This window comes from Coloeus monedula (assembly GCF_965178545.1).
Source record: "Coloeus monedula genome assembly, chromosome: 1".
In the NCBI taxonomy this organism is placed as follows: Eukaryota; Metazoa; Chordata; class Aves; order Passeriformes; family Corvidae; genus Coloeus; species Coloeus monedula.
This window is the reverse complement of record NC_138781.1, coordinates 51,868,088-51,884,730: the sequence shown is the minus strand read 5'-3', so window position 1 is coordinate 51,884,730 and position 16,643 is coordinate 51,868,088.

The window sequence follows — 16,643 nt, the reverse complement described above, 5'->3', positions numbered from 1 at the left end:
AATCTTGGAATAAATATACAGAACATAAACTGAAGTTTTACTACTCTAAAATGAAACTGGAAATCCCGATGAATAAAGAAAAAAGTTTGAATTTTTTTTAAACAAAACAAAAAGCATCAGAAATATGAATTTTTGAATTTTGTTGATGATTTTTCATTTTATTATTATTTAAGTATCAATAAATAACCAAATAAACTGTATTTTTGCAAAACAAGAAAATATACTAGCTCCACATTATTCCACACTATACAATTATATATTTATAAAACAAATACTTTGAAAAAAACTTTTTCCCAGGTATATAGGTCATAAATCTGTTTATAAATAAGGTATTAGTTGCAATGCCGCATATTCTTTCCATAGTTAAACCACATCTAGAATGTAAAAGGCACTAGCCTTTCTGTATAGAATTTCTATAAAATTTCTTCATAAGTATTTAAAAGAAATTAGTTTTCTCATAGGTTTTTTTCTTAATATCTTTACTGTCACTAGTATTTTAACTGCAAACCCTTTAAAATTTCTATGAAAAACCAATTAATAGTCAACAAGCAGCTGAAATAAATTCATGGACCTAATAGGAATACAGGTTTCAGTGATAAATTTCAGCATTACTCTAATAACTACTAAAGATGAGTATTTAAATTTGTACCTCAAAAACAAATTAATATGTTATTTCAAATAAACTGCCTTGTGGTATAGTTATATCATCAATTATCATTTTTCTTTGCCTGGCAAATCAATGGAGAGGAATTAAAACAAAAAAGTGGATATGCCCGATGATAATTTTTAGAAATGCAACTATTATTTTTAGATACCTTTTTTTTCTTTTTCAGTAATAAAATAGGTGGTACCAGAATGGCTTGGTCAGGCCTGCATTGCAAAATAATTGAGAAAACAACAATTGATAATCTGAAAGACCAAGACAGTCAACAGGAATCAGCCTGGCTTTCAGCACTTCTGTCTGCAAATGCTCGTAAGTTGCATGACAGAGTGAGAATAACAAATGTATAATGGTGCGGGTTGCTTGTGTGGTGTATTGAGCAAAATCCACCAAGATGATCATCTATACAAACAGTAGAGGTCATGGATGTTATACTGGGGCAGTGGCAGGAAAACAGAAGTGTCTCAAGGAAAGTATTTATGTGCCTGAATAAAGCTTTTGTTTCTCCTTCCTCTGTTCCAATCTGTGAGACGGATCAATTTCTGAGTTACACAACTGACGTTTATTTCCAGATTTCCAGATGTGATTTACCCATTCTTTGCTTTGTCATGCTGGTTCCTGGCAGCCACCTGTTGAACTGGCCTAACAGACATCTGAACATGAATTCATGTGCTTTGGGGATAGAAACATACCAGGCTCATCCAAGAGATAATACATTATTGCTGTATTTGCCAAAATCCTAAATTGCTCTTGACTTCCAAGAGTTTACTTGGAATGACCTTGTGATATGCAACTGGACTTAATTTCAAAGGAGAATTACATCATGGGTTATGAAGGGAAAGACATCTCCTCATACTTTTGACTGCACATATTTTTAGTGAGCAGGAGGAAAAAGGAATGAAGAAAAAATGTGATTATAAGCAAAAAGAATCTAGTGTGAGTTTGTAGGCAAATCCTTGAACAAAACAGAATATAAAGGAGATGGCAAAGACTATTACCTTTTGTCACAGAAGAATATAAGGAAAATTAATTGTAAACCACAAAGCAAAGTGTTTCAGACAGTTAATGAAATTATGGACATGAGAGTAGGCTGAGAACAATTTAAGTGTTCTGAACCTTCACCCATTTTGAGTTTGATCTTAATAACAGTGTAATTAGTTGTCTTTATCTTCACTTCACTACTATATATTTATTTTTAGAATTTCGTAATATCTTTACCAAAAGAAAACAGCACAAAACAGAAAAAATTGTTCTTTCCATACAGAGGGTCTGGACGCAATCTGAAGACATTAGAAATCTCTGTTCAATCTTGTCTTTACAAGACTTCCAGATCTGTCTCTAGAACAAAGAGGACAACATAAACTCAGTTGCAGAACTCAGGGGGAATCTCTGATGCTACAGGGATGAACAAAAAAATTCCACAGGACAATCAGGATTTCATTACCATTTTAAAGATGAAATGCCAGCTCATAAAACATGTGATCATGAGTCTTTGAAAGATGCTGAATTTTTAAATTATATATAAAATATTTTTTTCTTTTATAAAGTTTTTATATAGTATGTGCATTAACCTCTTCAGTTTGGATCATATCTGTATGGATACTGTACTCATAATTTCACTCTCAAAGAGAAGACTGCCAGTAGTATAAACATGTCATTATGCAAAGTAATTAGATGCAGAAAAATAAATAGACTCAATGCTGAGAGCGTATAGAAGTGCAGATAAACAAGTGCTCAAACGTTTTTTAATAGATGTTTAGAAAAATCAGCCATATCATTAAGGTTAATGACTTAGTTCCATCAAGATTTGCTTTTATAGGTTCAGAATATATAATTATAATGCTTATAATTCAACATGAGAAAACCTTGATGCCTAAGTTTGTAGAATCGAGCAAGATTCAGCAGAACAGCAGTCAACCCTTAGAATCATCCTTGTAAACATATAAAGATGTTTTGTTTAAACTCAGAAGTGGTTCTAAAAATCCTTTCCTCCTTGTAATTGTAAATTTGTGGGGTTTTGCTAGGAGTCTAACAAATATTGGAGATTATGTTTTCTTTTTTTGAATGAGATACAATTGTTTCTGCTTTGGCTTTGACCTGTCATTCAGATCTGTATTGATGGCAAACACCCCTCCAACTACAACTGAGGATTCCTTATTCTCTAGTTTTCACTTACTACTATAGTTTGAAAGGACTTCCCTGTCCTTTCTTGAGTCATTTAACGCAATCAGTCAGGATAGTAACAGCCAGTACTCTTCCTCTTCGTTGGTTTGACTCTCACCTTGGCTAAAAGTCCAAAGATCCAAGCATATATATGTTAATAAATTTTCTTTCCGGTATATTTTATCCCTGTAAGTGTCATAGTTTTTGGGTTTTTTTCTCTTGGAAGTAAGTTCAGAGGTTTTTGATGATCTGTTAAAATTTAAGTTGAGCTTATTCACATTTAGTTTTGATGGAAGTAGCCACAGATCAGGGGGTGAAACCTATCCAAAAGTACCATTCATTAAAGCAAGATCTTCATAATCTGCCCAGCTCTTATTCATTAGATGATTCTGGTATGCACTGGGAAAACAAGGTAAAAGATAATTGTCGCAGAATTATTTGTGTCTCCAAAAGCTCTGGACTACATCTGCCCCATTCTGATGGCTCATGTATGTGCTGTAAAGGCACAAACATGGACAGTTAAACTGTTTCCAGTTTTTCATCCTGGTAACAGATTTGGGATGAGATCAGAAGGTGTTAGTAACCCAAGCAGCAACCACTAACTTCCAAAGAGATTGGCATGGGGTTGCACAATAAGCAAGGTGGGCTCTGCTGACTATCTGGTAGAAACCAACAAATAACAAAAAAAGCAGCCACAGAGAGGAGAGTGTAGCAGTAGGGAGTTGAATGATGTAAGTCTAGACATCCTAAGCCGTGCAGAAACCCAGTCCTGGAGAAATCTGCCATGTAGAACTGAGGCTGACGACACTTCAGCCACACTGAGTAACCGTCTTGTTCCCCTGCACTGGCCACATGGGAGGCCTTCATGTCTGTTCTGGACAGAAGAGGGCATGTGTGTAAGTAGTTTTAAAATAACTAATAACATACACATGCAATAGAAATGTGTGTTTGATTATACCTGTACAACCTATTTCATGTACAAGAGCATTAAGCAAGTGGGGGTTTTTTCAAAGAAAAGTTGAGGGTGTGCATGCTAATCATATGGTGGTATTCTTACAGTGATTTGTGTAGGCCCATGGCAATCATGTTGTTATCAGGGAGCAGGTCTTAATTTTAAGAGTCCTTGGCAGTCTGCTTATTTCCTATTTTATCCATGGAACTTCAGCTTCATTCAGTGCACAAAATGGATATACAGAGAAGCAGGATTAAGGTCCCATTGGGAACGATAAATCTGGTCTGTCCTATTTTTCAAGTGCAGCTTGAATTATCTTCTATTAACAGAGAGTACAGGGAGGAGAGACTGTCAGTTAATTCATTCTTATGTCATTAAATCTGTTGTCCTGAAAAATAACTGAAAATAGTGTGTAAGCAGCCTTACTTTCATTGTGTCTTCAGGCTATACAGACCAGATTCAAACATTAAGACAAACAGCATTTCTATGACCTCTAATGCCTCTGCTTAGGTCAGCGTTGGATAGAGTGGTGCAGGCAGGTTCTGTTCTTCCACCTGCAATGTAAAGGTAGATTTAAGCTGTTACACATGCTACTTTGAGACAAAGCAAACTGTAGATATTTTAGCATGCTTAATGTGTCTTCTTCTGCTTCATATATATTTTAGTGTTTCTGTAAAATAATGGTGCTACAGTTTCAGAGGTACACTGGGCTTCCTGATGTTATCACAGAACGCATTGCGTTTTGTACAGCATCTGTCTGTCTTATGCTGCTATTGAACATCACGGAGTAAAAAGCTATTCCTGCAGATAACTGATTTTATTATAGGTCAGGCAACTATCAGATAAAAAGATACGGGAAGTTCCAACAGCTGTGCAACTTTTCCATTATTCCAGGTTTAAAATAATATAACTTTCATGAAGAATCAAAACAGTATGTGGTAGCTGAGGAAGTCTAAAGAAACATGAGGCTGTGTCCCCTCCCCAGTGGTACTGGGGGGCTGAATATAAAGACAGGCATCAAACAGGTTCTCTTTGACACAGAAAATTCCTGACCATCCACTCCATGCCACTGCCTGGTAAGGAAGGTATTCTCCAAACTAACATCCTTAAAAACCTCTTGAATTTTCACTAAGTTTAACCTCTTTAGAGAGAAACCTCAGGGGCTTGGTCAACTGGCATGGCCAAACTGGTTTTTTGCATATGAGTTTTCTGGAATAAAACCTGTGTAAAACCTGATTAGTGTTTTGAACCTTTAGGATGCTGGAAACTACTGTTATTTCCCCACAATCACTAGGGTCTGCATTTTCTGAAACTTTGAACCAACAATGTATTTTCAACCAATGTATATGTTCATGTGCTTATGTTTATGCTCCTGACCCAAATTTTTGAAACAGTTCTGATCAAAGTAGGTGCTGGTGGAGGCTGCAGGAGTGCTCATGAGGACACGTGATGCCAGGCACAGCTGAGCCACTCAGCCCCGGGCAGGGAGGGGTGAGGGGAAAAAGGGGAGAAACAGCCCTGCCAACCCCAAGGAGAGCAGGGGGAGGGACAGGAGGAGATCTCTTCTCCTGGATAGCTCACACCAGAGTAGGTGGGTCTCTCCTGAGGGAGCCATAGCTTCTGCAGAGGAGCCCATGATGGATCAGGAGCAGCCAAGAGGGGATGGTGTGGACACTGACCACAGCCCCCACATCTCCTCCTGCACCCCTCAGGGCAGAGTCAGGGTAGGTGGGGCTTGGGAGTGAAGGAGTGAAGGTGAGCCTGGGGGGAACATGCCATTTTCATTTTGTCTTTTTCCCTCACTACTTAAATCTATTTCAATTGGTAATAAATTAAAGTAATTTTCCCAAAGACTAGTCTGTTTTTCCCCAGAGGGGTAGTTGGTAGGTAATTTCCCTGTCTTTATCCTGACCCATAAGTTTCTGTCATCTTATTTTCTTCCCAGCCCTGTTGAGGATTGGGAGTGAGGGATTGATTGGATGGGGGTGTCTAGCAGCTGGTCGATGTCAATCCAACATAAACACTCTCAAAGAAGGAATATGAAATCAAAATACTAATTTCAAATTGCATTAATTTGACGAAGTATATTTTCTGCACCTCAGCAGCTTGGAAGACAGGCTGAACTTGATGCATTTTCACAACAGAGCTTTTACCGGTAGCTTATATATGCTTATCTATGTAATCAAATTTTTGAATTAAAGAAGATACTTTGGTCCAACTTTTTCTTCAGCATCTATTTCATACATGCTGGTCACTGCTTTCCTCTTCCCTCTCCAGAAAATATTACTTGCTTCTCAGGCTTACTATACAACACATTTGTCCTGTGCTGTGATCCTTCACCTTCCTTTAAAGGATTCCGTTTGGAAATGCTCCATGAGATTAAATTACATACTAGGACAGCACCCCCAAATTAAATGAAAGAGTTTCAGATCATGGTTGGAACATAAGGTATTCATCCCACAGTAGCCATTCAAATATGTCATTCACCATGAGTAATAAAATTTTATAGGACAGCAAGAGACACGCTATTCTAAGCACCAGTGCATACACCATTATTCAACAGTAACCTCCTTTATTTTTGTTCTAGGTCAAAAGTAACATTGTGCTCTTCTGGAAATTCTGGGAAAATAAAAAAAAAAAACAGACTGAAAGCGCTGATCTGCAGGCTCATTTAAGATCAGGTATTTATTCTGAAAAATTAATAGCAAATAAAAAAAATCAGATGGGGAAAGACGAAAAGAACAACGTGATGTAACAAGGTCAAACTATACTAGGCAGTTTCGATCAAATATTTTTGAATTGGAACTCAGTCTTCCACAGTGTGAGGCTTTCTGTTGGACAAGAGTGACCTACTGAAACTGGAAAGAACACACACATGGCAAAAATAGCCAGAAAAAGCAAGACAGTAATAGCAACTCTGCAAAGGTCTTGTTTTATCTTTTCTGTCCTATAAAATTCAGGAAAAAATTTAAGTCTTCCAGTCATTATTGATCTATACTTTTTAATTCTATACATATTATTTTACTTTGGACTCACAAAAAAATTATTCTATACAAAAAATGATAGTACACAGCTGTTTCTTTGTGTCTGTTGTATGTTATCAGTGGAACAGGAAAAAAATAATTTTAAGAGATAAGAAAAGCATGTATTTGAACTGTTCTTTGAAAAGTAAGGTAACAGGATCATTGTGGTGAAAAATTGAGAAAATTAATTATTATTGTCTTTAATGAGTGAAGATGTGTCCTTCCCAGCTACATCTACTTTTCTGAAGTTCTCCCACACAAATCTGAAATAATTTGAATACTTCTAGTTCAGTTCATTTGAAAGTCAGATTTGTCAAGATACTTCTGTGGCTCAGCTGAAGGACAGTAATATCTTAAATCACTGTTGTTCTTCCCGAAGAAGTTGTTTGTTCCCAAAGTTTATTTCTTAAACAGCTCATTTTAAAACACTAGAAAGAAAATATACAATTTCCATATATCAAACTGCAGTATAAAATGTTATTTTATTATTAATATTTTCTCTTAAGAGAAAGAGAAAACCTGTTCCTTAGAAAAAAAAATTTAACATAATGATTTTTGTGAAAACCTCACCTCCTGTGAGGTTTTACTAAATGTATAATGAGGTTTACTAAATGTATAATAAAAATTAACCAAAAAATAGTAAAATGAAATTGGGAATATCATGCTACCTTTTTTAATAGTTGCTGATTTTATAAGTAGAACATAACAATTGCAATACTTTCATGAAAAATCCTAACTATGTGCCCTCAAAATGTAAAAATAACAGTATTAACATGTGGGTTTTTTGAGTTTACAGACCTTGTGCTACATTTCAAAATAGAGCAGACTCCAGGTGTATTGTCTATCTTTGATATTCTTTAGCAATTCAGAAAAATGTTGAAATGTCATGCCTTGAAGTGAGGATTTACATTATTCATATTCTTCCTTCTTTATAGGTTTCCTGTTTGAAGACTAAAAATTATAATTTAAGGAAGGAAATATTATCTAAAAAGCTAAGTAGTTCATCAATGGTTGTTGAAAACCAGAAGAGTAGTATTTTTTCTTAACTTCAGTCTGTTCTACACTAAAAGTCTGATAAATACTGTTTGAGAAGGGTTATAAGGGTGGGAGGGGACATACAGAGGCTTCAGCTTCAAGGAGATTTTGAGATTGTGCAACTTAATATTATTGGTTCTATTGGGGTATGTGTGGCAGGGATCAGACTAAATAATGATGACAATAAACCAGCCCTACTTGGTAGTGTTAACCCAGGAATTACAGCACTTTATTCCTTCTTTTGTCCATTCTGCAGATGGAGTAATGTAGTTCTAGTTCCAAAACTAACAAGCAGAACAATATTGGAATATGAAGCTGTCCTAAATAGCTCATTCTGGCCCATAAGCTTTTAGTTTTATTTTGAGACGTTAGTTTTTAGACCTTAGTTTTAGGTCCAGTTAATTTTAATTATTATGTAATTAACCATTAATGTTGAAAATGTTGTGGGTTTTAAAATGAGACTGCTTTGAAATTTGACCTTCGAAATTAAAATTTTGGACAAGAATTGATGAAAATAATAAAGAGTTGAAGTCCTTTTCTGTTCAGGATCATAATTTTATAGAGGTAAGAGATTCATTACACCTCTAACTCCTGGTAGTTCTGCTCTTTGAATAGTATTCTAAACGTTTGAGCTGGATTCTAATGGAGGAGACAAATCATCAGTGTGAGAGTAACTATGTTTTAATTGCAGGCCTCAGGTGTGCACTTTTATGCAATATTTTAGTCCAGTGTGATGTTCCTGTAGGAACTGGTGGAACAGCCAGAAGTAGCACATCCGAGTCCTATTACACAAAGATGTAAAGAAAAGTAGGAAGAAAATGAGGGCACTAATTTAAATAAATAAATAAAATCTTCCCCTCTCTCACAAGCCCAATTGTGTTTTAAGCAAAGGTACATCATTTTCTGGACATTTTAACTCTCAATGTTAATTTAAGAACTCAGTGAGGACCACTTAGGACTTTCACAGTGTCATTTCTGTAATAGAAGAGAACCTGAAAGTGATCACTAAGCCACAAATGACTATTAAAAGGGCACTGGTGATTATGGAAAGTATGAAGTGAATTCTGAAAGGAATTCTAAACACTCTTCAGAGCAGATTATTTAAACTGAACTGTTCCACTCAGTGGACTATTTATTCGAGGTAGCCATAATTTGATTTAGTTTATTTTGATTTCCAAAATGAAAGCTGATGAATACACTTTCACTTCAAATCTCCCACAGTTTTTTCTTATGTCTTACACTAGAAATGGCAGTGCTGCACACTGAGGAGGTTGGGCATCCTGTCAGCTTAAGGAACACTAAAATCAAAAATTGGGTGGTAGAGCTGAAAAGGCTGGTGTCAAATACAGATCTGTATTACTTCTAAACTGCTGGCTAGAGGTTGTGATTTGAGATGCAAAGGAAGGCTCCAGCATATAACTTTGACCATGACTATACAAGTCTAGGTGCTGCTGATCTAAGCAGCTGTGTCAGAAAAGGGCTACTGGCTAAAATATAGTCAACACAAGAAACATCACAATCCCTTTCAGAGGGCCATCTTTAAACTCTTAGTGATATAGGCTCTCTATTACTAATATCAAAGATAAGGAAAACAAAAGATGTTATTGCTGCCTTGAGGGTAATGAAACAACATCAGACATTAAGGTGTCAAACACTGATTCTTGGAACTATATGGGATTCTTTTAAGAATTCAAGATATATTAATATCTGTATAAAAATAATGAGTACAATTTATTTGTGTACTTACTGCATATAATTCTGGCCAACTTTGTGGTGCTTACTAGCCATGGGTCATTTTTATTTGTGTGTTCATTATCCATTAGGGTAAACCTATTTTTTTACATATGTCATGCATATACCACTGTAGTACACTGAACTGCATGAAATCAGACTTCATCACAGTTTATGTTAATATTTGTACAGAACAAATACTCCTTACTCTAAAGTTCCATAAGGTGCTATATTGAAGTAATTGCCAAAATTTAAAAATAAAGCAGTTCCAAGAGGACTGAGAGCCTAAGAGAAGTGTCATAGTTCATTACAGAGATGGTCTGGATAGCCTATTTTTTTCCCTCTTTTTCCTTTACATATATGCTTTAAAATCGGTTGTTTTTTAAAAAAATATAATTAAAATGAATTATTCTTACTGATGGAATGTCACTGCACCATATCAGGTTGGTAAGATTCAATGTTGTAAGAGTTCTTTTGTAGACAGTATGAGCAAAATACCTGAAATGCTCACCTGGCAGTGGAAGATACTGTATGTGTGGAGAAGGTTTTATTAAGGATGATATGTAGGATAAATGTGTACATGCATAGTCACTTTAATTCCTTTTTCTGATATTCTATTTAATCTCTTAGCAGTAAAGAGAGGAAAGGTTCAACAGCCTTACCCTCACAAAATACGGTGCGTCTCTGGTAGATGTATACATATGCCTATATGTGTAAGAAAATTAGCGTGAAAAGGCTAAAGAAGTAGGTTAAATTTACCAGGGGAGAGTAGATCAAAGTTATGATTTATTGTTTCACTGTCAGTAGAATGGAAAAAAAAAAAATACTACTATTCCACCACAAATCTTTCCAAAGATCTGTAGGGTGTGTCCTACAACAAAATAAGTCTGCAACATCATCCACTGTTACAGTATTGGCATTGTGGTGTCCTGGTAACTATTTTATCCTTGGATTTCTGTGGTTATAAGAAAGAGGCAATGGGATGGAGAAACAGGTACAAAATCTCTTCCCATTTCTTTTATGGGTTTTCTACCAACAAATAGATTTCCACAACAGAGATGAAAGCTTGGAGGATAATGTTTGACATTTTATAAAAAAGATGAAATTTTCTGAGTGCTTTTTATAACTAAGAAATTCAGTATGTGTATTCCATAATGGTAGGAATGGACAAATAGTTTTGCCAATATTTATTTAAATGCTAGTTGACCTCACTGCTTCTCCTAGATCTGAGTATTTCAAGATCTGTCCTGAGAGATTCATGTCATCAAGTGAAACTTCCAACTTATTAAAGCCAATGGCAAAACTCTCCAGGAGGAGCAAGGGCAGACAGCAGTGCGAGGTAAATGCTCCTCAGGTGGGAGTCGTGGTTATGTTTAAGCTTAAGCCTGGTTTATGTAGGGTTGCAAAGGTAATGCATCTTGCACCTCACCGAAGGCACAGACAGGTTTGGACACTATGTACCCTTAGGTCTCATGGGTGTGTGTCCTTCCTTGTCCTCTCTGCATACAGCCCTGCCTGATTTTAATAAGGGGCAAGGAAAGTACTGCTTGTTCTTCAGCCTTCAGAAACCCCAAATTTAGTTTCTTTAACAATAAATCTGTCATAAAAGATTATGGGAGAGAGAGGTGAATGTGTAAGGAGAGCTTAAAGCAGAGAGCCATAGCAACTGAACCTAAACCTGATCCAGATCTGAATACAGATTACTGCAAATCAGTGCCTAGCAGACAGGCTACACAAGCTGAAAGAGATGAGGCTTATTTAAATATAAATTCTATTATTTTTCTTGATTCTTGGAGGCTGAGTTATTATCTTTTAAATTGAGTTTAATAGTATTGCATACCCATCTAGTTTTGTAGCTAACAAACCCACCATACTTTGCAGGCAGACTCGAGGAGCAATTGCTTCAGGCTGGGTTTTTAAAGTTGTTGTTATTATTATTATTATTTTTGTAAATATTAAAAAAAAAATCCTAAACCTTTTATATGAAGCCTCTCTTCTGGTGTAACATAGACATAGATTCAGAAGTGATGTATTATAGACACAGAGGAACTGCTAAACTTGAGATTTCTAGTAGCAGTTTCAACTGACTTGCATTTCCATTATTTTTTATTAAGTTGCTGCCTTTCTGACCCTTGTCGCAACCAGATTTCTGAAGTGCTGTACTCCCAGACAGGTGAGAATCCATGTCAGGACATGTGATGGCAGTACGTGTCTGGCACATCAGAAGATGTGATAAGAAGGGGCTGTGTAGTGCTCACCTGATGTGTTTGATATGCGTTGCAGGCAGGAATCTGTGAACTCTAAGTCTTCCACAGTAACCCAGCTGCAGCACTGTGACCCCACACTTATGCCATGGTGGCAGCTGGTTGTATACCGTGAGCTCAACCATTACAGCAGAGGGTAACCAGGAGTGACTGGCTTGAAGATGCACACAGGAAGGTTGTCACAACCTGCCACAGTCATACAAAATACCTGTAAGGTCACCAATATGAGTGTAGTGCAGAATGAGTATATTTGACAGGTGTGTGTTAAATAATCTTTCCTAAGGATCATACATCTAATATGTATATTTTAATTTTTTTTTACATTAGAAATCTATTACAGAAGGTAAAATGTCATCTTTGAAGAGACATGAAATAAAATCATATAGGATGCAGCACAGGTTTAGAATAAGTTCTTATATCTCTTTTGTGAAGAAATCTTCAAGTAAAACAGAACTTTAGCCAGTGCCACTGAACCACTCTCCACCAAAATCAGTGGAAAACTTCTATTTATTTGGTATGCAAAGCCTGTGCAAAATTGTGCAATGAGATTATTTACGTAAGTAATGCAGGTGTTTGAATATATGTAGGAGTATTCGCTAGACCAAAATCATACTCCCAAGGTCATAGTTGCATCACAGACCTAGTTTAAGCTGTGATTACATAGGATTAAAAAATCCACAGGACAAACAAAGATTGCCTTTGATCAAGCAGTCTTTTGACATTCTTATGAACTGATGCAAAAATTTTAATTGTTAGTGCTGTATTATAAACCATATCTAAGTTTCTAGCTACTGTAAAGTTTCTTGCTGGTGGTGAAATAAGTAAGTGCCAGTCTCCCACTTCACATTTAGAAACGGCAAGGCAAACTTTTCAGTGAAAGAATATTTTTTCAAAAGACTTGTAGTGTTCACTAGATGAAAAAATGTCCGGGTGGCCAGGCCCAGAGAGTGGTGGTAAAAGGAGTTACCTCCAGTTAGTGGCCCAGCATAACAGCACACATCACTGGTGTTCCCCAGGGCTCTACAGTATTAAGGCCAGTTCTGTACCTTCATTAATGATAAGGGGATTGAGTAAACCCTCAGTCAGTTTGCAGATGACTGTTTGTCTGCTTAGGGGTTAGGAAGGCTCTACAGAGGGAACTGCACAAGCTGGGTTAAGGCCAATTATATGAGGTTCAACAAGAAGTGTCCTTCACTTTGGTCACAACAACCCCAGGCAGTGCTACAGGCTGGGGACAGAATGGCTGCAAAGCTGCCTGGAAGTAAAGGACCTCGGGGTGCTGGTTGACTGCAGCTCAACATGAGCCAGCGTATGCCCAGGTGGCCAAGAAGGCCAATGGCATCCTGGCCTGTATCAGCAATAGTGTGGCCAGCAGGACCAGGTCACTGACTGTCCATCTATACTGGGCTCTGGTGAGGCCACACCTCAAATCCTGTGTCCAGTTTTGAGCCCCTCACTACAAGACCGACATTTAGGGCCTGGACTGACCAGGGAAGGGGAACGATGCTGGAGAAAGGTCTGGAGCCCAAGTCCTGTGAGGAGCAGCTGAGAGAGCTGAGGGTGTTTGGGGAAAAAGGAGGCTCATGGAGACCTTACTGATCTCTACAACCACTTGGAAGGAGGTTGTGGTTAGGTGTGAGTCCGTCTCTTCTTGAAGTAACAAGTAATAGTACAAGAGGAAGCAGCCTCAAGTTGCACCAGGTTTAGGTTAGCTATTATAATTTTCTTCATTGAAAGGATTATGTTTTGAATGTGTGATTAGGACAACCACCCAAATATGAAAATTAAGGAAATTTTGATTAGCATGAGAGCTTAATTTTTCCAGCTGTTGCATATCGAAGTACTGGTAAGAGATGTTTCCTGGATGGTTTAAGAAATGGATGAGCTCTGCATGTGTAGTCAATGTTTTTAAATTTTAATGTAGGTGTTAGATGTTTTATGTATGCCTGTTGCAAACACGAATGCTACTAATTAGAAGCTTTGGCAGAGCAGTTTGTATCCATAGCTCAGAAAAGAGCTATGTGATTTAGCAGACTAACTGTGCATACCTATGACATGCAAGTAATTCTTGCTCGATGACCTAACAGGTGGAAAAATTGATGACTTGCTGTTTAACATAATACTAAGCAGTTTGACAATTTAAATGTTTTTATTTATTCATTATAATAATTTTCCATCAACCTGTATACTCACGGAATTGCTTTAGTTTCCAGACATGAACCTTAGGCTATAAAAGTAAGCAGATGGGCATCCTTGTTTTTTTGCTAGTCTCAGAAAAAAGCTGTGTGCCTAATTAATTTCTCAATGAACTTTCTTTTCATCCAGTTCTGTTCAGGGTATCAGCATTTGATTGTTGCAGTGCACATCCAGAAGCATAGATGAGAATTGTGAAGAACATAGTAGCACTTTGGGAGTCAGTGCCTGTCAGGTTATGTGACTGTATTGCTGCTAATCCCATGAGGAAGTGCTATTTATCTCTGCAAGTATTTGGATATCTCCAACCCGTTCACAAGCTTAGAAACAGCAGAACAGATAGTAAGATTCAGGATTATTGACAGGTTTTGCTACAGACTTTGGTTAATATATGAATGAGTTGAGATTTTTAACTTGTTTTGGTTGGTTGGTTGCTTTTTGTTGGTGTGTTTTTTAATAATAAAGATGGTTGTCTTTTATCATAACTGTTATGAGGCCAAGGTATTTGTATTTCCAGTCTGTTGCCAGTTATTAGTTAGAATATCAGATGTGCTATTTAAGGAAACATTCAAGGGACAATGTTGCAAGATCACAGCTTTCCACCAGAGTTTGTGCAGCTCTGAAGCAGGGCCAGTCTGCTTCTCCATCCAAATTGAAGCACAAAGAAAAATTGTTACGCGTTTTCCTCAATCGTGAATTTTTTCCTCTGGATATCTGTTCCTTTCCATTATCATTCATGTTAAATGCGCAGCAATGGATTCCTGCTCTTGATCTAGATACAAACATGTTTATTTGATGTATCATCTTACTTGGCTCTTTCAATACAGGCCGATTCCCTGGGTCTGGGAGGAAGGGAAAACCAAAATATTCATTTGATGCCTGCCTGGGAGAAGACCATCATGGTTCACAATATCACACAGTGTTATTCCTAGAGCTGAGTTCATACACTGCTGTCTTGGGGTGACTTTATGATGTGTATCCCATATCGCTTCCCTATGCAAACTGAGCCTGAGAGGGGGAAGGAAAAACTGAGCAAAACTTTTTCAAAGCAGTTTGCAGCTTGTTCAAGGACACACAGAGATAGCAATTTTTTTTTCCAGATGCGGCAGGGGAGGGAGGAAGCACCCGGCTTGCTGCTCCCAGGTCAGTTTTTTGGCCAGCTGTTCAGCGTCTTTTTCTCCAGAGAGAGACTGAGAGTTGAATTTTTTTTCCCTTCCCTGGAATTTCGGATTTTCTCCCTTTTCTGCTGGACTGCTTCAATATCGGAACACATCGGGAGGACTTTCCACCGAGTACAGAGGGCCTGGCCCTGGGCCAAGCCCCAGCTCCGAGGAGACCAAAGGGAGGACTCTAACACTTTCCCAGGTTTTTTCTCCACAGCGAGAGATTTTATTATTTAGCATTATTATCCTTTTCCTGTGTGTTTGTTAAATAAATAGCTTTTATCTCTTTCACTTTCCTTTGAGGAAAATTTATTTTCCCCGAACCTGGTGGGGGAGGGGTGGTGACCTGCCTTCTCTCAGAGGACACATTTGTAACTTTGGCCAAACCGGATCAACTGCACTGACAGTGAAGCTGGTGGCCACATTTTACAGCAGGATAAATTACAACCAGACAGGACTGCTCCTTGGAACAGTTAACACATCCACTTTTATCAGCTCACTATAACTCTTTTCTCTGCACCAACTCACAACCCATGAGATTCTTTGCCCACAGTGTGTTAATAAGGTTTTTCATCTTTGTGTGGTGTTGGCCATCCTGAAGTCCTTCCAAAATAGTTGGAAACTGAAGGCACTTTAGTAGAGCAACACTTCAATAGCTCACATGGACAGACCCCTTTCTGATATTAATAGAGAACGAATTCTTTCTACATCTGGGCAACAATTATTTAGTTAGGACTTCTCCCTTGCATCTTTCACTTTTTATGAAACCTGCTACCCTGGAATTGTAAGAGCTGTCTAAAAACTAGCGTAGTGGCACTCACATTCGTGCTATGAGCTACTTTTAGGTGCTCCTTTAAGCACCTTGGTCTCTCCTTCTCCTCATGTAAGCAACAGAATGCACATGTGACCGAAGCTTAAGCTCTAACATTATTTCCCCTCATTTTGTGTGTACATAAGGCTGTCAAAGGATTGAGTTGTGAAAGTCTTACAAGTGGGTATGTTGGCATGTTCTTGTCTCCTGTTGGAGGTCCTAAACCCTCTTTTTGGTCAGGTGATGGATGACATATGAAGGATGACTGACATTAAAGAAAAATTAAAAAAAAGGACATGTGGGACCCTCATGGGAGAGAATGACAGATGGTGTTTGCCAGAAGAGTTCATATTTGAAGGGTCTTGAAGCATCTCTAAAAAATAAGGTGACAAGCTTATGGTATATATGAGAAAAATGAATTTTTCTGGTAGGTTAACCAAGTCTGTATCTTGCAAATGCCTGAATTAATTTAGTTTCCATTTATGGCAAATGTTTGTTGCCCTTCAGAGGAATTTATAATTGCCACAGCTAGTTCATGCAGTTGACAAGTGGGTGTACATACCTTGCATTTCAAATATAATAACAGTCTTTCAAGAGAACTATTTTGGGAGCAGGTGAATTTGCATACCAATAACAAGAAAGAAAAT